We start from the raw sequence: 24,325 nt of genomic DNA on the forward strand, positions 1-24,325 counted from the left end.
TGTAAAAATGTAAATTTTTGGGGTGTCACACAAGTTGCGCCGCCAACACGATTGCAATGGCCTAAAACATATATTAGGCAAGTTTGTGTGTGTAGTTTTAAAAAATTTCATTATTTTTTTACCTCCACCTACCTTCTCTTTTTTATATTATTATATTATTATATTTTTATGTTTTTGGTTTACTATTTATGGTTTTAATTTTTAGTTTTACCAAAAAGGGGTTTTCCTAGAATCTTTGACTTGGGGCCTACCTAAAAGCTTGCATGTATTGAATGCAACCAACCCATCGAAACTTACCTGAAAATGGGTATTGACAGGCTTTGGACTTTTTTAGCTAGTGGCCTAAAGGCTTACACACATTAAATGTAAACAGTTAGTCAAGATGCTCCATAAATGCTAAAAAACACAGAAATTTATGTGTTGCAAATCCTCCCCTAATTTCTATTTTTATCTCAATTTCTTTACGTAAGGAGTCAAAATTGGGATAAATACTATGCTAGGAAACCGATTTTATGGTCTATTTACCAAATTCTTTCAATTTCATGTTTAATTAACTATTTTTTTCTTTTCAAAATTGAAAAATGTAAAAAAATGAGAAATGCAAAAAACCACAAATTGAACTTGTAAATGATAAGTGGGAGAAGAGCTAACCTAAATGCACAAATTGCAGAACATATAGAAAATGAAAAACATGCAGAAATTACAAAAAATGAACATAAATTTTTTAAGTTTTCAACAACAATGCAACAAAATGGACATATTTTCAGAATTTTATTTGTACCATTCTTGAAAAAACACAAAAAATAGAAATATAACATGCACATACACGCATTTAAATGCATTGCAGCTATGCGGTGTGGCTATTCCTCGGTAGCGGTGCCACTTATGGAAACCCCTTGCACCATAGAAAGAGTGTAGGAACAAATTTAGGTCATGGGGCTTTTCCCAGGTGCACTTGAGAGCATAAAACAGCTCAACCAAGAAGCTAATCTTCCATAACCTAGCTCACAATTGCATGGGCAAGGTGTGTCACACTCACCTCGTGAATACTTGTGCTTAGATTCTCATAGGAGACAATGTTGCATGCAACCACACTCCCAAGCTCCACTCTACCATTGGCCACCACACTTCAAAGGAAGCTTAACCCTCCTCTCACTCAATCTCTCTCTTTCACACATACACTCACACATACACAATGAGCATATAATAGCTCTAATTCAATTAGGCAAGCAAGACACACAAGAGAGCAAGAGAGTAGAGAAGAAGAGCACTCTATTAGTTGCATAAGAGAATGGATGGTGAGAATACAAATTGACCCTTATTTGGCACCCAACATTCACACCTTTGTCGGCCATACTTGAAATATAGGTCCATGGCCATCCAAGGCTAACTAGGCTTGTAAAAACACTAAATCTAAGCATGAAATCTCCATAATTAATCCCGTGGTGTGCCTTTTATAGACAAGTGGTGATCGCACACGTAAAATATACAATTTTAGCATTTTTAATGTCAATGGCCAAATGAAGTGACGGTTACCAATGGATGGCGTTGACACTAGAGAGCTGTCCTTAACAGCTATAAAAATACAATAATAAGGGTCACACTGCTACAAATTGCTTGCCACCAATAGAAGAAGGAGAAGAACATGGCTAAGCTTCATATAGGAGTAAGGATGATGAGGACTACTAGTATTTTTTAATGCAAGATGGCAATTTTAATCATGACTATTCTGACTATGTAGGTAAGTGTAAATCTCATTCTCTTTTGAAAATGAAATGGACAATGTAGTTACTATTATACATGATGATGGTAGCACAATGATTTCATTTTTGAAATAGGTTTGAGATTACTTCAACACCTCACATCACAAAGTTAAGTAGTAGCAGAGCAAGCATAACTACACAAAGGGAAGTGAAAAACTTAGATCTTTCATTTCTGAAAGAGCTTTGAGATTACTTCAACACCTCACATTACAGAGTTAAGTAGTAACAGAGCAAGTATAACTACACAAAGGGAGGTGAAAAACGTAGGTCTTAGGATCAAACCCTATAAGGAGAATGTGATTTCTTAGTGGAATCTTTGGAAGGAGTAGACATCATTTTAGGTATGCCTTGGAGACACTAAGGGATACAATCCCAAGATTGATTATGGCACACAAACCATGTGGATATCAAAAAGATGGTAAAGACATATGTCTTAAAAGTAAAATTAGAGGAAAGATTAGTCCTTTACTCAGTCATATATAGGATAAGGGGCTATGTGAAAGAAAGAGAAGACTTTAATGGTGTTGAAAATTATTGCTACCAAGGCTGTAGCTACTAGGCTTTGACATCAAACTTTTTCCTCTCTTAGTTCTTTATGGTGTTGAAAAATTATTGCTACCAAGGCTGCATCTACTAGGCTTTCACATCAAGCATTTTCCTCTCTTAATTCTTCAATTGTTTCCTACCACCACTTGAACTACCAAACCCTATAATCAAAGATCATAAAATAGAATTTCTTCTACATAGTCTAAGGGGGATATGTAGAACAAAGAGAAGGCTTTTATGGTGTTGGCTAACAAAAAGTACTGCAATCAAAATTACACCTACTAGTCCTTCACATCAAGCCTTCCTCTGTAAATTCTTAGATGTTTCCTAGAAGAGAACTACCACCTAGATTACTAAAATCTAGACCCAAAGATCATAAAAAAGAGGTTCTGCTAGGGAATACACCATATTGCAAGGCTCCATATAAAGTCAACATGATAGAGAAAAAAGAAATCCAAAGACCGATAAAACAACTTTTAGAGAGGGGATTAATCTAATACTAGTAGCTCCCCTTATGGAGCGCCCCCACCAATACTTTTGGTCAAGAAGAATAAGGGCTTTTACATATGTGTATTGACTATAGAGCCTTAAACAAGATCATAGTAACGATCGTTGGAGTTGATGATATATTGGACAAATTGAGAGGGGCTAAGGTATTTATCATATGTGTGTTGACTTTAGAGCCTTACACACAAGACTACAATAAAGAATAGATTCCCTATCCCCAAATGATTTATTGGAGAATTTAAGAGGGGCTAAGGTATTTATGACTATAGAGTCTTACATAAGATTAGGGTAACAAATAGATATCCTATCACCATAATTAAGATGATATACTGGGTTACTAGCCAACTGTATGCTGCTTGTCAGGTAAAAATTTGAAAGGTGTTTTGGGTCTGTGTACATATGGGATGCATGGCTTGTGAATAAACTTTGCCCTGAATGCCCTGGGCAGATGTACAGAGTGAATGGTTTTGCAGTGAGCTGGTACACGTGACGTTTTTTTTTTGGGAGCAGATGCTGGAGATAGGAAGTTTTTTTATTGCAGCAGTATGGTGTGCGGGTGGTTGCCAAATGCAGGGCACCGACCGATTCGAATGTGAGCCGCTTTTGGAGCATGGGGAATTGTCATGTTTGGTAATTATGATGTAGCTGAAGACGTGTGGGCAGATATTGCATGAGTTTTGGAAAGTTATGGGCGCGGCATGTTCACCTAAAGCGCAAGGTAATGAAGAGAGTGTGGTGGCCATCATTGAAGCTTTAAAAAAATAAATAAAAATACCAACCAATGTGGCCAGCTTGTAGAATAGCCACGTGGAAGGTTTATCACGCTGCCAGCGTGACGTCTAGAAGTTGGCGAAGACGTCGAAGGTGGTCGCCGTGTGATGTGAAGCGGCACTGGGGTGAAGTTACCACCTCTTTGGTGAGCAGGTCTCTCGGGTGGCTGTGCAGAGCTAACGACGAAGACAGAAGGAGTCGCCTTGTGCCAGAGCCTCTGGGGTGGTTCTGCTGCTGCTGACAGGCGCAAAGAGAGGGCTGTAGAGGAGGTGGGCGACATCGACGAAGAGTGAAGCCGTTTTAGCATGGAGTGGAGCCGCCTCTGAAGGATGGCGCCGACCAGGGGGTGAAAGTGCAGGCGCAAGGACATGGAGGCCCTCTGGCGAGCGTAGAGAGCAAACCGGAAGTGTGGAGTTGCAGTCTATGTGAAGAGACGGGCTGGTTTTGTTGGCAGGCGCTGAAGGGAAGGCGCCGCCTTGTAGAGGCCGCCTGCAGAGACACAATCGGGCTGGTGTGGTAGCCGCCTTGTGCGAGAGGAAGCGGCTCTGGTGGTTCTGCAGAGCAGGCAGACACAAAGGAAGAGAAGCTGCAGGCCTCTGGGTGTGCAGACGGGCTAGTCATCAACGTTGAGAGAGACTAGCTGCAGGCGCCGACCATGGGGGCTCTAGAGTGATCGTGCAGAGTAAAGAGAAGGGGCTGCAAGGTACTGTGGCAGCTGCAGACACGAGGAGAGTGGAGTTGCCACCTTGTGGGGACAGCGTGTGTGAGCGAGGAGAGACCACCTGTGAGGAAGCCGTCTCAAGTGTCACTAGCACGTAAAGCAGTGCAGAGGTGGCTGGTAGTGCCGAAGACAGGTGCGAACGGCCGGTACCATAAGAGCATACAAGGGCTGATGGCAGTGAAGCAGAGAAGAGGGGACAGAGTGAAGCAGTGAAGGAGGGTTGCTGGTGGGGTGCCCTCTGAAGAGAGAGAGAGCCTTGGGTGTTTTGTGTTGGCTGCAGTAGAGGTGCTGATGTGTGGGCTGGAGACAGCAGGTGGGACTTGCCTACGACACTTGGCAGGTAGCAGCTGGACAAAGAGTAGCCGGGCTACACAGGAAGTGAAGGAGGGTTGCTGGTGGGGCGCCCTCTGAAGAGAGCAGAGACCGAGAGACAGAGGCTTGGTTGTCAGATGCAAGGGTGAATTCCCTTGGCAGTAAATCCTGGCCAGAGTCCTGGTTTTTGGTGTAATTACTGAGTTTGTTTGTAGTGTGGTGAAGATGGGACTGGATTTCTCAAAGTGTTACGGTGTGGATGGTGCTGTGTATGTTTTTGATGAATGATCATTTGTCTATCGTGGTTTTGAGCTATCTTTCTGGTGTGGGTGGGTGGTGAACCGTGAGAAGTGTTCCAGCCCTGCCGGTGGCTGGTGGTGCCCCCGTTCATGTTAGTATTTTCAAAGTTTGGGAGGTGAAGGGCTATAGAGGCATGGTCTTTTTTCTTGTTTTCACCTCACACTGCTCATGTTGTCACAATATATGACAACTGCCCTATCCACAGGCTCTCCCATGTCACCAAGTAGCTTCTGAAACCAAGCTACCTCACAAGCTGTCATAGCAACACCCCAGTACTCTGCCTTTGTACTACTCTACAAGGCAACTGTTGGCTGCTTCTTACTGCTCCAACTCACAGCGGCACTAACAAATGAGAACATAAAACAACTGGTAGATCTCTTGAAAAGATGCAGGGGGGAAGAGAGCTTGAGCTCTTGCAAGCACACACACACACTCACAAAACCCTAATAAAGAACACACAAGGTGAGAGGCTGAAAATCTTCTTCTTCTTCACTCAACACAACACACCATATACAAGAATAAGAGTACACACCATATGAAAGGTACTCAACCAAATACATACACGGGTTCTCTATAATGTGAACCCGACTAAATGAGCTGGCGCTATAACTATGCCAGTCTCTAGAATGGCTGTCACACAGCCTGTCATCCCACTGGCCGCATATCTCCCATGATCTCACCAACCATGCCAGTGGTGTAAGTGTGGGGCCTATCCCCCAGGCGGGTCATCAGTGGCCACCGCCTCACTAGACGAGCTCGATATCTCAACACTCCCCCTCGAGCTCAACTCCATCTCATGTACACCAAGCGAAGCCCTGAATCTGCGGAGCTTCTCTGTACCCAATGCTTTGGTGAAGATGTCAGCTACTTGATCCTCTGTGCTTACATAAACAAGATCAAGGTCTCCTGCCAAGACCTTCTCTCTGACGAAGTGGTAGTGGACCTCTATATGCTTCGTACGAGCATGAAAGACTGGGTTCCTGGCCAACTGTATACTGCTAATGTTGTCACAGAAAATGACAACTTGTCTATCCACTGATAGACCCAAATCTGCAAGTAGCTTTCTCAACCAAGCTACCTCACATGCTGCCATAGCAGCTCCTCTGTACTCGGCCTCTGTACTCGATAGAGCAACCGTAGGCTGCTTCTTGCTGCTCCAAGTCACAGCAGCACTCCCCAAAGAAAACATGAATCCACTGGTGGTAGATCTTCTATCTGAGATACTACCAGCCCAATCAGCATCTGTGTACCCATGTACACATATCTCTGTCCCAGTCTCATAGAATAGTCCACAATGCAAAGTAGACTTCACATACCTCAGTATGCGTCTCACTGCATCCAAATGCGGTTTCCGTGGAACCTGCATAAACTGACTCACCAACCCAACAGCATAGCTTAAATCTAGTCTGGTGATCGTCATGTAGATCAAACTTCCTACTATGCGTCTGTACATAGTAGGATCCTCCAAGATCTCTCCTGAATCTGCACTCAACTTGCCATTCTGATCCAATGGCACAGAAATAGGCTTACAGCCTGTCATACCATACTTGGACAACATGTCCAAGCCATACTGTCTCTGCAGTAATCCAATACCATGTGGTGACCTAATCACCTCAATGCCCAAGAAATATCTGAGCTCCCCCAGATCCTTCATCTCGAACTTCTGTCTAAGCAAGATCTTTACAGCAAAGATCTCTGCATCATGGTCCCCCGTAATGATCAAGTCATCTACATAGATGACAACAAGCACAACTCCTCTATCACCATGTCTCACATACAATGAGAAATCTGCATTGGCTACATGAAAGCCAATAGTGACAAGATATTCAGAAATCTTGTCAGACCATGCTCTTGGTGCTTGCTTTAAGCCATACAAGGCTTTCTTCAACCTGCAAACATGCTCGGGGTGACCCTCATCCTCATAACCAGGTGGCTGCAACATATACACCTCTTCTTGCAAATCCCCATGCAAGAATGCATTCTTTACATCCATCTGATGTAAAGACCATTGCTTTGACGCAGCCACTCCTATCACAACTCTCACCGTTGCCATCTTGGCAACTGGGCTGAAAGTTTCCTCATAATCAATGCCATATGTCTGCGCATATCCTTTGGCTACCAATCTAGCCTTGTACCTGTTTATGCTTCCATCACTGTTATGTTTAACTTTGTACACCCACTTGCATCCAATGGCTTTCTTGCCTTCAGGAAATTGCACTAAATCCCAAGTCTCATTTCCATATAGTGCATCCATCTCCTCGTCCATAGCTTTCTCCCAATACACATTTCCAACAGCCTCATCAATGCATGTGGGCTCAACAACCTTCACAACCTTTGCCATATATGCATAGTGATGTGCCACATAACCATCATAGGTAAATCTCTGCACAGGATTTCTCACTCTCCCAGATCTTTGCAGCTTCTCATTCATGGCTTCCATAGCCTTCTTTACACCAGGTGTTCTCATAGCTGGGATCCCAAGCTCCTCATCAAGGCTCATATCTGAGCCACTAGATTCTCCATCAACATGAGAATGCCCTGCAGAAATGTCAGGCATACCAAGGGGCTCAACCACTTTCTCTTTTCCTTCACGTGATGTAGTAATCACATTTGCAGGACTGGTATTATGACGCAGCCTGCCTCCATGGTCTATCAAAACAGACCCACTAGATGAGGACTCTCCTGGTCCACTCAAAGATTGTGATTGCTGACCTGCATTCTGTGCAACCACACTTCCACTCACATCAGCCCCAACAGCTTCTTTTTCAGCAGCATACCAGCTGCTCATCTCATCAAACACAACATCCCTGCTTACCCTCAGCTTACGTGTAGCAGGGTTATAACACCTGTATCCCTTTTGCTCAAGGGAATATCCAATAAACACACATTTTTCAGCTTTCGGGTCCAGCTTAGTTCTCAGCTCATCTGGCACATGCACATATGCAATGCATCCAGATGAGACAAATCTGGTTTTCTGCCAGTAAACCTCTCCTCTGGAGTTACATCATGTATGGCTGCAGTTGGAGTCCTGTTCATGATGTATACTGCTGTAGAAACAGCCTCAGCCCAATAGCAATGCGGCATATTCTTCTCTTCCATCAATGCTCCCGCAATCTCAGCAATGTGCCTGTTTTTCCGCTCAGCAACTCCATTTTGCTGCGGAGTGTATCTGCATGTAAACTGTCTCCGAATACCATTCTTCTTCAAAAATTCAGAGAACTCATTGGAGAAGTACTCTCCCCCTCCATCTGACCTTAGGCACTTGACATATTTCCCTGTTTGCTTTTCAACCAAAACTCTGAAATTCTGAAAGTGAGTGAACACCTCACTCTTCTCTTTCATGAAATATACCCACACTTTCCTTGTGTGGTCATCAATGAAAGTCACATAGTACCTGCAGCCTCCCATAGATATGGTCTTCGTAGGACCCCATACATCTGAATGCACAACATCTAGTGCATTTTTTCTCACATATCTGTTACGTGGAAACACATGCTTTGTTTGCTTCCCAAATTGGCGTGCTTCACAGATTTTATGCATACCTTCCACTTTAAATTTTGGCAGCCCTGTCATAATTCCTTTTGTCTGCATAGACTTCAATCTCTGCACATTCACATGTCCAATTCTTTTATGCCATATGTCTGTGTCTGCAACAATTCTTGAACCATTTGCAAATATCGCAGCACTCATCTCAGGCATGTCTACATCCAACGTAAACATTCTGCCCACTGTGTTGCCTTTTGCAACCAACTTGCACTTGTCTTTAAAATCTTCAACATAACATCCATCAGGGTTAAACCGAACCTGCAACCCCTGCTCAATCATCTGGCCAACTGAAACCAGATTCTTTGTTATGTTCGGTACATGAAGTACATCTGCAAGGTACTTCACTTTGCCATCCTGCATAGACAATGGCACATCTCCAACGTGGGCAATTGGATGAGCAGTGTCATCCCCTGTTTCCACAAAACCTGGTCTTTCCGGGTTTTTCATCTCCTTGAACCACTCCCCATGACTCGTCATGTGGTTCGAAGCGCCTGAATCCACATACCATACATTATCTTTTTGTGCTGCATCAACATTTTCAGACATGGCATTCACAACATGCTGCATAACAAACAACCTTTCATTATCCTCATTATTTCTGCTTGAGGATGCATAGTTGTTTTGCTGCACTTTCCCATTTTGCATGTCAGCCTGCTTCTTATAACATTCTGACTGCACATGTCCAGGCTTACCACAATAATAGCATTCACGTGCATCATTATATTGTCTTTGCCAATTTCCACGGCCTCTTTGACTCCACCTGCCTCTGAATTTGCCTCTTCCACCTGCGTGTTGTTGTTGTTGTTGATTCTGGGACTGTTGTTGTTGCTGCTGGCCATAATTTTGATTACCTGTTCGGCCACCTCCTTGACCGCGTCCACGGCCTCCTCTACCTCGTCCTCTTCCTGAACTCGTGTAGAAGGCCTGTTGCTCTGAACTGTTTTTGCTTTGTGAAGAATGTTGGTCTTCACCCAAGTTCTTCTCTTTGATAATCAGCATAGACACCAAATCTGTAAAGTTGGGAATGTTTTCCCGAGTCTGAATAGACGTCTTAAACGCCTTGTATTGTGGCCCGAGACCACGTAGACAGACTTCCACCTTGTCATCATCATCTACTGACACACCAATAGATGCAAGGGATTCCACAATACCCTTTATCTTCAACGCATAGTCATTCACAGACATGCTCTTTTTCTCCACAGTATGAAGTTCATTCTTCAACTGTATCTTACGTGCCTTGGTATTTGTTTCATAAAGCTTTGCCAAGGTGTCCCACGCCTCCTTGGGGGACTTGGCATCCTGAATGTGCCCAATCATGGTGTCCTGTATACTAATGGAAAGCCAATACATTACTTTCCTGGCTCCTTGGTTCCAGTCTTTAAACTCTTTCACATCTCTGGTGCCTCTTCATGCTCACCTTCTATGTAGTCCCAATAGCCTTTTCCCATCAGGAAATTCGTTAACCTGAACCTCCAAGCATGGAAGTTATTCTTATCCAGCTTCTCATCCACAATCTGTGTTATGCCATCATTAGACATCTTGCCAAACACACAATTTTACCAAAAACTGCACTCTGGTTTCTCTGCACAAACTGCTGTATTTTCTGCACAGTGGTACTGTAGTACTCTCAAATGTCACAACCAGTGACTTCAATGTGCATACATACACCCAATGGCAACTATAGACCTCTTTGCAGCACCCACAGTGTCTGCACAGTCAATCTGTCTTCCTGCAGTTCTTAAAACAGAGTTCTGCAGAGAATCGATGACTTACCCGCAGTGCTCGAAATCGCCTGCTTTCTGAAAAACGGAGGTCCAGACGCGCCCGAAACACGTTTTCGGCCCGAAAATTTCAGTCCGATAGGACTATCTAGTTGCCCTATAGCTTTACTCCCGCGAAGAAAGCTCCTCAATCAGAGACCGTTTGCCGGTGCCTCCCGTAGAGCTCCCGACAAGGGTGTAGTCACCAACACAATAGGGAAGAGTAGTTGAAGCTCTTACCCTCGTACCGCTTCCTGTGGTTCTCTTGCTTGCAGCTCAGCCCTTAGCACGAACCAGGCTCTGATACCATGAAAAGATGCAGGGGGGAAGAGAGCTTGAGCTCTTGCAAGCACACACACACACTCACAAAACCCTAATAAAGAACACACAAGGTGAGAGGCTGAAAATCTTCTTCTTCTTCACTCAACACTCAACACACCATATACAAGAATAAGAGTACACACCATATGAAAGGTACTCAACCAAATACATACATGGGTTCTCTATAATGTGAACCCGACTAAATGAGCTGGCGCTATAACTATGCCAATCTCTAGAATGGCTGTCACACAGCCTGTCATCCCACTGGCCGCATATCTCCCATGATCTCACCAACCATGCCAGTGGTGTAAGTGTGGGGCCTATCCCCCAGGCGGGTCATCAGTGGCCACCGCCTCACTAGACGAGCTCGATATCTCAACATCTCTTGTCTGCAATACTACCCGAAAGATCCCTGCCCCCTCTGCGCAACAAATTCTGGGGTGCTAGTAGCAGAAGTAGCACTTCTTGTGCAGGGCAGAACCTCTCACTCGGGGCCTCGTCCATGGATATCCAGACAATAGGCTAATCCCTTAGTTTTTCTAAAACCAAACCCAGAAAAACTTTCCTCACCCCCAGCAGACATAGGCAATTCCTCCAGGATATTTTTATTCTAACGTAGTCAAGAGCCTTAACTAACCAAACTGATCCGACCAAACCCGTTAGTCACATGGTCAGATCAAGGAGGAGACTTGCACTTGGATCATAGAGACCAATGCTTTTTTCCTCATCAAGAGGCACAGCCGTTTATTCTTTTCCATAGAACAAAGACTATCCGAGATTTACTTCATCTATCGTAACATAACAGAATTGGTCTCATTTTAGGGATCATCAATCCAGCCAACCAACTGCCCAACCACTATAGTGATAGGATCCATTTAGAAATTTGGTTATGTTTTGTCCTGGGTACCAGGGAAAAGAGTTCCTAGGCTCCCTAGCCGGCGCTTCAAGCAAACTTCAAGATAGTCACACCACTTACACACCCAATATGAAATTGCCTATTTCACAGATTCAACTATCTTTAAAACAATCTTTTAATGAAACCATAGTACCATTGATCATAATCCTCCAAAATATCTAGCATGACTTCTAATTTCCAATCATTCCTTCATCGGTGTACCTATGACATCATTAGTAAAACCAGAACGCTCGTTGCCTGTTCACTCAGGGGCCTTTTCAATAGTTCCTATCTCATAGTACCCGGAAATATATTCACTTAAGAAAATCCGTATAGACTCTCCGTTCAAGATCAGCAAGATCAACCAACGGATCTATATAAAAGAGCCATGGACTCATCCATTGAGGACCAGCAAGGCCAATCAACTAGATCCATGCCCGAGTTCAGAAAACAACTCTAACACCTTGTTCCATTTTCTTCCCTAATGCATGTTGAAATTTGAGCATTGTGATGAGCTAGGTGGATCAAACACTAGAATCAATATCATTAACAAAGTGATTAGTAAATAATTAAGATGTAATTAGTGGGTAATTAGCAAATAGATTAATGTAGGCATGGATACTCAAAAACCAGCAAATTCTCATTAGGGCAATGCCTCAATTTATAGAGTTTACATCAAGCATCAAATCCCACTGATTTCTCCATGATTCACTCCACCTCTTTTCACTGATTCTCTCCACCTCTTCACTTTTCCCAGAATATCTCCACACTTCCTAAATCTTCTCATGCTACCCTTTATTCTCTCCTAGTAGGTTCTTCTCACCTTTTCACAGGTTCTTTCACATTTACTCATTCTCTTTTACAACCTCTAACCAAGGGCTTGTTCCCGCACACACCCTATTCACTTGTATTTTCAACACCTCCCCTCAAGTGAATACTCTCTAGCACACCTGGACCCTATACCAAGTTTCCCTCTTACTTGATAGTCCGACCAGTGCCTCAAGTCCCTAAACTCCATAGTCTTGACACTCTCTCTCTCTCTCTATGTGTCCAAGGCTACTATAAGTGCCCGTGACCTTGACTAAAGTGCTCACACATACATCTACCACGTGGCCTACATCATCGGTGGCGCAGAGGTGGTTTTACTTTGTTGGGGGCATTGAGCATTGTGATGAGCTATGGTGGATCAAACACTAGAATCAACATCATTAACAAAGTGATTAGTAAATAATTAAGATGTAATTAGTAGGTAATTAGCAAATAGATTAATGTAGGCATGGATACTCAAAAACCAGCAAATTCTCATTAGGGCAATGCCTCAATTTATAGAGTTTACATCAAGCATCAAATCCCACTGATTTCTCCATGATTCACTCCACCTCTTTTCCCTGATTTTCTCCACCTCTTCACTTTTCCCAGAATATCTCCAAGAATATCTCCACACTTCCTAAATCTTCTCATGCTACCCTTTATTCTCTCCCAGTAGATTCTTCTCACCTTTTCACAGGTTCTTTCACATTTACTCATTCTCTTTTACAGCCTCTAACCAAGGGCTTGTTCCCGCACACACCCTATTCACTTGTATTTTCAACACCTCCCCTCAAGTGAATACTCTCTAGTACACCCTATTCACTTGTATTTTCAACACCTCCCCTCAAGTGAATACTCTCTAGCACACCTGGACCCTATACCAAGTTTTCCTCTTACTTGATAGTCCGCGACCAGTGCCTCAAGTCCCTAAACTCCATAGTCTTGACACTCTCTCTCTATGTGTCCAAGGCTACTATAAGTGCCCGTGACCTTGACTAAAGTGCTCACACATACATCTACCACGTGGCCTACATCATCGGTGGCTCAGAGGTGGTTTTACTTTGTTGGGGCAGGTTACATTGGGTTGTGGGGTCTCTCTCTCTCTCTCTCTCTCTCTCTCTCGCTCTCTCTCTCTCTCTCTCTCTCTCTCTCTCTCTCTCTCTCAGAAAAGATGATCCGACTCCACTTCCTTTGGAGCCTCCATGAAGTTTGCCGATGTCATTCCTTCTCCACTGGGTTTGCTGTAGCAGTCTCTCGCCATGTGTCCTGGCTTTCCACATTTGTGGCAAGTGAAGGTCCTTCCTCCTACTCTGCCTCTTCCTCGTCCTCGCTCTCGAGAGAATCCTCCTCGGGTGAAGAATGCTTTTTCTTCTCGTGATGTTGAGTCGAGCCATTTCTTCTCTTTGCCTCTGCTCTCTTGCTCTAGTAGAGCTGCTTCTATCTCGTGTAGCTTCAATTCAGGTACATTCTTAGTGTTGCTACAATATTTTCATATTCACCTTTGTCCACACTCTTCAGAAGCACTGCTAGTGCCTCATCATCTTCTACCTTTTTGCCAATAGCAGCCAACTGTTGCTTAATGCTTTTATATTTGTTCAAGTGTGTGATTAAAGGTTTACTTTCCTTCATGTCCAATTTGTAGAATTGCATTAACAGATTTATCTTTAAATTTTTTGCTTGTGTACCAAATAATTTATTGAGTTCATCCCATGCATCTTTTGCCCACTGTATCCCTGTGATGTGATGAATGATTTCATCATTTAAACTGAGTGCAATAAGTCCCAATGCTTTTTCATTCCTGCTTATGCATGTAATGCATTTAGTCTTGAATAGTAGGTGGTTCCAAATTCTTTGCCATAATAGCAAGTCTTCTACTCCTTTTCCTATAAGCAAGACACTGCTCTAGCTCCCTCTCGATGGCTACTTATGTATGTAATGCATTAGAATAGTAGGTGGTTACAAATTTTTCATCGCCACAATAGCAAGAATTTAAGAGGGAAAAAAAGAAATTGAGAAATCATAATGTGAAAAAAGAAACCCAAAAAGAGAAAATTTTCATTATCTGTTACTCAAAACGACCTCTTTATGGCTACTTATGCATGTAAAAAGTGGTTGTAGATTTTTGCCACAATAGCATGCCTTCTACTCCTTTTCCTATAAGCGAGCTTCTACTCTAACTCCCTCTCTGTGGCTACTTATCCATGTAATGCATGAAGTTAGACTCAAATAGTAGGTGTTGTAGATTGTTTGCCATAATGCATGAAGTTAGACTTGAATAATAGGCGGTTGCATATTGTTTTCATAATAGCAAGAATTTAGGAGGTAATTTTTTTTATAAAAGAAATTGTAGTGCAAAAAAAATAAACTATTACTCAAAATAGTGGAAATGAATTCGATGCCTCACCTTGAGTCAGAAAACCTATCTCATGTCATAATTTCACGAGGTCGATGGATAAGATGAGATCCAATTGATTGAGTGATAATAAAGTCAATGGAACTTTAAAATGCTATAGAAGGAGTGAAGAGTTCAACTTTCAAATTCCATAGAGAATTGAGGTGGAAAACATGAAAATTGGAGCTAATTTCTTTATATTGAGAATTCCAATACTCCATACAAAAACCACCTTTCAGGCTTGGTCCCTCATTTGTGAGAAGGGAAAGCATTTTTGGGATTTGGGAACTTGAAAAAGCTTAATAAAGTGTGCATAAATGGTGTTATATTCTTAAACCATGTGCTAATCCATAATATGAGATTAACAAAAACAAAATCCTTCATGTGATCTCATGCCTTTCACACCTTTTGCTTAAAAAAGAGATGTCCTTTCCTCATCCTTTCACACCTTTTGCTTAAAAAAGAGATGTCCTTTTCTCATCCTTTCACACCTTTTGCTTAAAAAAGAGATGTCCTTTCCTCATCCTTTCACACCTTTTGCTTGAAATATTTCTTTAAGAGATGCCCTTTCACACCTTTTGATTAAGAGATTTCCTTCATGTTCATCTCACTATAGTATGTATGTATTAAAGAGAATGTGGGGGAGAGGGAGAGCTTCAAAACCTAGCAAGCAAACACACACACACAAGAGAGAACAAGACAACAAGAGAGATATGGATAGCTAAATTTTCTTCTATCTTCTTCTACTCTACTCAACCCACATAACATAAAGATAATAGTACACACTATATGGGTTAGTACTCAACTACTAGAACATACAAGGTTCGGTCCATAATGTGAATCCGACTAAATGAGTTAGTGCTATAACTATGCCAGTCTCTAGTAATCCAAAATGGCTATCACACAGCCTGTCATCCCACTGACTGCATATCACCCATAATCTCACCAACCATGCAGTGGTGTAGATGCGAAAGCTATCATCAAAGCGGGTCAAAAATGTCCATCGTAGCACTAGTTGAGCTCGATATCTCAACACTCCTCCTCAAGCTCAACTCCACACACTGCACTCCAAGTAAGCTCCTAAACCTGTGGAGCGTCTCTATGCCCAATGCCTTTGAAGATGTCATCCACCTGATCCTCTGTGCCCAATGCCTTCATGAAGATGTCATCCACCTGATCCTCTGTGCTGACATATACCAGATCTACATCTCCTGCTAGAACCTTCTCCCTCACAAAGTGATAATGCACCTTAATGTGCTTCATTCTAGCATGATATACTAGGTTACTGGCAATTGTATACTACTCATGTTGTCGTAATATATGACAACTACCCTATCCACGGGCCCTCCCATGTCACCAAGTAGCTTCTGAAACCAAGCTACCCACAAGCTGCCATAGCAGCACCCCTATACTCTGCCTCTGTACTACTCGACAAGGAAACTGTTGGGTGTTGCTGCTTCTTACTGCTCCAACTCATAACAGCACTCCCAAATGAGAACATAAAACCACTGGTAGATCTCCTGTCTACAATACTAGCAGCCCATTCAGCATCTGTGTACCCATGCAACTATATCTCTATACCTCCCTCGTAGAAAATTCCATAATCAACTGTGGACTTTATGTACCTGGGGATCCGTCTAGCCACATCCAAGTGTGGCTTCCTAGGAGCATGCATAAACTGACTCACAAGTCCAATAGCATAGCTCAAGTCTGGCCTTGTAATGGTCATGTAGATCAAACTACCCACTATGTGCCTATATGTAGTGGGGTCCTCCAAAAGCTCACATGTATCTATAGTAGAAAGCTTTGTGTTCTGCTCCAATGGCACTAAAATAGGCTTATAGCATGTCATACCATACTTGGACAACATGTCCAAGCCATATTGCCTCTATAATAGCAAAATGCCATGAGGTGATCTCACCATGCCATCTCCTCATCCATGGCATCTTCCCATTTCTTATTTCCAATTGCCTACTCAAAGCAAGTGGGCTCAATCTCGTGTATTACTTTTACCATATAAGCATAATGATGGGTTGTATATCCATCATATCTCAACCTGTCTACAGGGTATCTAACCCTCGTAGACCTGCGTACACCTAGATCACTGCTAGGTGTCCTCAAAGCAAGTGGGCTCAATCTCGTGTATTGCTTTTACCATATAAGCATAATGATGGGTTGTATATCCATCATATCTCAACCTGTCTATACAGGGTATCTAACCCTCGTAGACCTGCGTACACCTAGATCACTGCTAGGTGTCCTCAAAATAGCCTTGGTTCTCCTTACACCAGGAGTAACCACAGACGGAATGCCAAGCTCCTCATCAAGGCTTTGCTCAGAGCCACTCGAGTCACCATCCACATGAGTGACAGATCAGGCACAAAAGGTTGATCTAACTTTTCCTTCCCTTTCCATGATACATGTGTACCTGCATCATTCCTCAACCTGCCTGCTGAACCATGGGGGCTAACATTGGATCCTCTGCTCGAGGACTCCCCAATTCCACTCAGCACCTATGATTGCTGCTCTACATGTGGTGCAACATCATCACTTCTTACATCTGCATCTTCTGTTTCCTTCACTACTAGTGCATACTAGCTACTCATCTCATCGAAGACAACATCTCTGCTTACTCGCATATCATGAGTGGTAGGATTATATAGCATCTATAACCTTTTCGCTCCATAGCATAACCAATGAAGATGCATTTCTCTGCCTTTGGATCCAACTTTGTTCTCACTTCATAAGGAACATGTACATATGTAATACACCCAAACACTTTCAAGTGAGACACATCCGGTCTTATGCCTGTAAACTTCTATTCAGGAGTCATACCATGAACAACTCTGCAATGGGTGTCTTGTTTATAATGTACATAGCAGTTGCTATGCTTCTGCCCAAAAGTAATGTGGCATATTCTTTTTAGCTGCCGCCGTCGGCGACGTCAAGGCAAGTGCCACTTCTACAATGTGCCTGTTTTTCCTTTCTACAACACCATTCTGTTGCGGAGTGTACCTGCACGTAAACTGCCTCTTGATTCCTTGCTTTCTCAGGAAATCGCTGAACTCATTGGAGAAATATTCTCCCCCACCATCTGATCTTAGGCATTTTATTTGCAAGCCTTTTTCCTTCTCAACCAAGGCTTTAAATCTCTGAAAGTGAGCAAACGCCTCACTTTTCTCCTTCATGACATAAACCCAAACTTTTCTAGTGTGGTTATCAACAATGAATGTAACATAGTACCTGCAACCTGCAATTGTTGCAGTCTTGGTCGATCCCCATATATCTGAATGTATGACATCCAATAGCCTTGCATTGACATGCTTTCATGTGGGAAAGTATGTTTGGCCTACTTACCAAGTTGGCATGCTTCACATACCTTATGCATACCATCAACCTTAAACTTTGGCAAACTTGCAATAATATTTTGGGCCTGCATAGACTTCAGTCATTGTACATTCACATGACCAATACGCTTATGTCATATGTCAATATCTCCAATGACACCCGTTCCATGCGCAAACATGGTTGCCTTTATCTCAGACATGTTCACATCTAAAGTAAACATCCTGCCATTTTTGTTACCCTTTGCAACCAAGCGACACTTATTTTTTAAGTCTTCCACAAAACATCCTTGAGGATTAAACCTCACTTGCAAACCCTGCTCAATCATCTGTCCAGTAGAAACCAGGTTCTTTGTAATATTCGAAACATGAAGTACATCATCCAAGTACTTCATTTTTCCATCCTGCATAGACAATGGCACTTTACCAACATGCGCAATGGGATGCGTAGTATCATCACCTATTTTCTATATATCTCTAAACCACTCAGTATGACTAGTCATGTGGTTAGAGGTGCCAGAATCCACATACCATATATCTTGAGATCCTGACGACACATCCCCTGTTATTATGGAAATAAGCATGTGCTACATCACAAATAGTTGCTCACTTCTGTCATCACCTCCATGTTTGCTAGATGATGCATAGTTGCCTTGCTGCAACTTCCTACTTTTAATGTCATTCTGTTTTTTGTAGAAGTAGTCCTTTGCCATGTGTCCTGGTTTGCCATAGTAATAGCATTCTATGCTATTTGCATTTTGATTTCTTTTCCAACCACCTTGGCCTCTTTGGCTCCCCCTACCTCCTGTAGACTGGCCTCTTCCACCTGTGTATGATTGCTGTTGTGAATCATTGGATTGTTGTTGTCAAGAATTCTGATTTCCTTATTGGCCACCACCTTGGCCTCGACCACGGCCTCTACCTCTGCCTCTACCTAAATTAGAGTAGAAGGCCTGTTTCGATGTGTTCTTGCTTTGTGAATAAGAATCCTCACCTAAAGCCTTTTCTTCTATGATCAACATAGATATCAAGTCCCAAAAGTTGGGAATATTCTCCCTAACTACAATGGAGGTCTTGAATGGCTTGTACTCTTTGCCAAGCCCATTCAAACAGACACTCACCAAATCATCATCCTCCCACCACTGATACATTACCAAGGGATTCAACAATGCCCTTGATCTTTAAGGCATGTTCATTAATGGACATGCTTTTCTTTTCCACAGTATGCAACTCTCGCTTTAACTGCAACTTCCTTGCCTTTGTGTTAGTCTGGAACATCTGAACCAGATTCTGCCATGCAACTGGTAGAATGTTTGCATCCTATGTATCCTATCATATGTCTGTGACACTAATTGAAAGCCAGTACATGACTTTTCTTGCACCCTGATTCCAATCCTTGAATGCCTTTATATCTGCAGGAGTGGCATTCTCCTCAGATAACTGTAGAGTCTCCTCATTGTCTCCTTCTACATAATCCCAAAATCCTTTACCCCCATTAGGAAATTGGTCATTATGAACTTCCAGTCATGGACGTTATTCTTATCTAGTTTCTCACACTAACAATCTGATTAATTCCATCAGACATGTTTTCTTACAGCAATCAAATAACCTGCAAATAGACAACTTCTGTATGCAACCTGTAATATAGCAGTATCTCCTATAACTACGCAGCAGTGGTACTTTAGCACAATGTCACTAAATGTGACTAGAGTACATGTACATATAACCAATCAACAATACATGTTCAAACCCTGTCTGCAATTCCAAAATGCACTGCTCCACTACAATAACCGGATTTCAAGCAGAAACAGTTCTCTACCAAAACTTTCAGAAAACTATCAAAAATATCCTCCTGCAATGATACAACGGGGCCCGTAACGTGCCCGAAATGCGAATCTGGCTGAAAAACCATAGTTCAATAAGTCAGTATACCTACCTTGTAGCTCCACTCCCGCGCGAAGACAGCTCCTCAATCAGAGATGTGTAGCTCACAGGAGCTACTGAGGGGGTGTTGTACCTAAACCAAGAAGGGGAAAGAGATGATGGTGCTCTTACCCGTATAGTACCGCTTCCTTCCTTGCTTGTTCTTGCCTCTTGCTTGCCTCCTTAGCTCTCACATGAACCACGATCTGATACCATAAAGAGAATGTGGGGGAGAGGTAGAGCTTCAAATCCTAGCAAAGCAAACACACACACACAAGAGAGAGCATGACACAAGAGAGAGATGGATAGCTGAATTTTCTTCTATCTTCTTCTTCTCTACTCAACCAACATAACATAAAGATAAGAGTACACACTATATGGGTTAGTACTCAACTACTACAACATACAAGGGTCGTTCCATAATGTGAAACTGACTAAATGAGCTGGCACTATAACTATGCCAGTCTCTAGTAATCCAAAATGGCTGTCACACATCCTATCATCCCACTGGCCGCATATTAACCATAATCTCACCAACTATGCCAGTGGTGTAGATGTGGAAGCTATCACACCCAATTGGGTCATCAATGTCCGCCGTAGCACTAGTTGAGCTCGATATCTCAACATGGATAGCCTAGGTCATAGAGATGAGCCTTACATAGTTTTCTTCGGCTAGAAAAGGTGAAGAGAACAATTTTTTGTTACTATGGAGAGGGTGTGGTTTTCTTCAATGGGATTCCATTATGTGATTATTACCATAGCCTCTTGTTTAGGCTTAATCTTTCTTGCTTAACCCAAAAGTAATTCCCTTGCTCTTCCTTTGACCAAAGATCTATTCAAGGACATTATAGCTTAATAACAAGCATTATCTTCACCAAGGAGTACAACCCATCTAGAGTGTGAAAGAACATTGAACATGGGAATGGAAACCTTAAGGGATGTTAAACCCTTAAGGGATGGAAACCTTAAGGGATGTTAAACCCTTAAGGAATGGAAACCTTAAGGGATGTTAAACCCTCAAGATCTACTAATCTAATGTTTGGACCTCCATAATCTAATCACTCATGAGGGAGAAGCTAGAAAATTTCCTCTCTTCTCTCTCTCTCTCTCTCTCTCTCTCTCTCTCTCTCTCTCCTTAGTCACCTTCCACATCTAGCTAATCATAGGTGATAATCAAGCTAGCTTACCTCAAGCATACACACACACACTCAAGCACTCATAGTACATGCAAGCAAGCAACAAGAATCCATAGCTAATGACTAACATACACATATACTCAAGCACTCATAGCACATGCAAGAAACTCAACAAGAATCCAGAGCTAATGACTAATATAAGCATGCAAGAATTAAGAAGATATTAAGACTAACAAGAATGAAGAAGCTTCAAAGATTAATACTAGCGAGTTTGTGCCTTGTGGTATGTGTTCATGTATTACGGGCCGCATGCTCCGTGAAGAAATTTTCCTTCAACGTGGGCTAACCTTTCATGTTCTATGTGCTTTACTTTCCACTACCTCCATCTAGATTCCAAATATTCATTTAGCACGGTGGCATTTTCCCTTTCATGTTCTATGTGTTATATATTCCACTGCCTCCATCTAGATTCCAAATATTCCTTTAGTATAGATAGCTCCATGCTCTATGTTCCATTGCCTCCATCTAGATTCCAAATATTCCTTTAGTAGAGGTAGCTCAATTTTGTAGGTATTTAGCATTGCTAGAGACTACACTCTGTGGGGGTGGACTATTGTGTAGATGAAATACCTTTATATTTTTGTTTTTCATATCAAGTTGACTTTTGCACTCTATGGGTGGGCTATTATAGATGAAACACCTTTATATTTTTGTTCTGCATATCAGGTTAACTTTTACACTCTATGAGTGGGCTATTATAGATGAAACGCCTTTATATTTCTGTTTTGCATGTAGTAGGTTAAATTTTGCACTCTATGGGTGGGCTATTGTGTAGATGAAATACCTTTATATTTCTATTTTGCATAGCATGTTAACTTTTTAATTCCTAAGGAGTTCCCCTTCCTTTTCCAAACTTTCCTCTCTTACACTTTCTTCATGTTCCCCCAATACTAGCATGTGCAAAGTTATTTCTTCTATTCTTGGTCCTTTTTATATCTTAGGGACATAACTCCATCCTTCCTCTTCCTTATGCCTACTACTGCATCTTGTATAAGTAGCTCAACTAAACCTTTATACTTGTACAAGTGACTTGAGTTGTGAAAATTGATGTATTTGTGATGAGACTCCCTAAGGAATTATGCTTGGGCTTGTTTTGGCCTTTTATAACTTGACCCTTGTCTCTTATACAGGCTCGTTTTGACCATTGGTGACTTGACTTTTAAACTCTTATGCCATTACTGTATTTTAGTCTTCCGAGACGACTTGACTTAGAGAAGTAGATGCTTACCTGATGGTATTGTTATGCTTTAAGTGATGTCACCTTTACCTATCTTATCCAAGTTAAGGGTGTCTACATCATCTTAATGAGCTTAGCTTCCATCTTAAAGATCTTTTGGCCTCCTTGTGCAGAGATAATCATTTACAGTGTGTTCAAAGGTTTTGATAGGTAGGGATGTTGAGATTTTGGGCAGGGCTAAAGAAGAGGGTATTTCTTGAATTCTCTTTTGAAGCTATTCCTACTCTTCAACAGTCCATGTGTGCTAAATCTTTGCTTTCCCTTATCTTCCTTTTGGGCATCCATACTTGCTTTAGTGTAACTTGTTTTGATGCATGGTCCTTGATCATGATGATGGTTTTGTTAACCTTTCTTTTGTTGCTCTAGAAGAGTTGTTCCTTTATGCAGATTGCATCCTTGGCATCAAGATTTGGCTTCTTTCTTGTTGGTAGTATCCTTGGGCTATCAGTCACCTTTGTGTGGTTGGATCACGGATTGGATTTCAGCTTCTTCTTGGCTTAGGGATCCATATCAGCTTGTCATCGACTTTGATCTACATTTTGGGGATACTTTCCTTTGGAATCCACACAAGTTTAGGCCTTTTATTCTTGGGCTTTGGATGTTTGGTCACATGAGTTGGCTCCCTTGGTGCCTTAGAAACCCACACTTGCTTTATCTAGTTCCTTAAGACTTTATGAGAGACTAAGGTTGCAAGATTGGAAGAATTGTTTACTAGCCTTAGGTTTTCCTTGTGGTATCTTAGCTTTTCCTCTTTTGGTTGGACTTCTTGGCTTTTGGTTTTTTTTTACGAGACGTGGAGAGGGTTGGTTAGATAAGGCCTTGAGTTTATGGATAATTGCACTTATCAACTTGTTGGGACCTACTTTTAACAGCGTTAATAACTTTTGGTTTTCATTAGAGATATGGCATGGCTCGCCTTCCAAGAGAAGAATGCTTATAGTACATTGTGCAAGATTTATTGTGGTTGTCCACATTATCCAATCTATGTTGTAGTCATGTTTGTCTATCCATCCTCTTCCAAGGATGATCTCTTCCGGCATTGTATCTACAATTATAACATAGAAACTAGTGTCCATGGGATAAGAATTGATATGGAACTTGAGGTTTATCATCCCCTTGCATTCATTATATAGGCCTAAGATAGTTTGTACAAGAGCTTGAGTAGAATTAAGGGCAGGCTTCCTAGTCTCATATTCTCATATGACATTAAATTTATTCCTACTTCTATATCCAATAAAGCAAATTTGGCTATTATTTGTATGTTTACGGGGAAGTATGGGCAAAGCCTTGTAGATTTGACCTCGTGATCATTATGTATTTCAAACATGTGGATAGGTATAATGCCGTTGCTTTTCATTTTTTGCATGGGCTTTAGATTCCCATTGGGATCGTCTCTTCATCTTAACCTCCTATTTTCTCCTTTCTTTAGCCTCATGATGGCTTGAAATTGTTCATATGACATCAACCCATAGTACTAAAAAGATGCAGGGGAGAAGAGAGCTTGAGCTCTTGCAAAGCACACACACACACACACACACACACAAACCCAAGAAGAGAGCACACAAGGTGAGAGGCTGAAAATTCTTTTTCTTCTTCACACAACAAAAGAGGTCTACAAAGAAGATAAAGTGACTAACACACATAATAGAGTATAACAAGCAGTCCATAATGTGAACATGCTAAGATGAGTGGGTAGATGTGGACTAGTCAGTGTAGTCCAGCTGTAGAATCTTTGGCAAAGATATGTCGGTGCTAGCTACCAAACCCGCCAGTGATATAAACGTTGAACGATCATGCAGGCACCTCATGAGTGTCAGCTCATGTTGAGCTTGACATTGTAAGATTCCTCCTCAGCTTGAATAATGAATAAGCTTTTACCTCAATCCCCTATAATCATTTCCTATTTCAAAATGCAAGAAAGTATTATTTTTTCTTGTTTTTACCTAGAGAGAAGAAAAATTCTAGAGAGAGATAATTCAAT

The sequence above is a fragment of the Cibotium barometz genome, chromosome 13 (genome assembly GCF_041138505.1).
Source record: "Cibotium barometz isolate CiBa-2024 chromosome 13, ASM4113850v1, whole genome shotgun sequence".
Classification (NCBI taxonomy): Eukaryota; Viridiplantae; Streptophyta; class Polypodiopsida; order Cyatheales; family Cibotiaceae; genus Cibotium; species Cibotium barometz.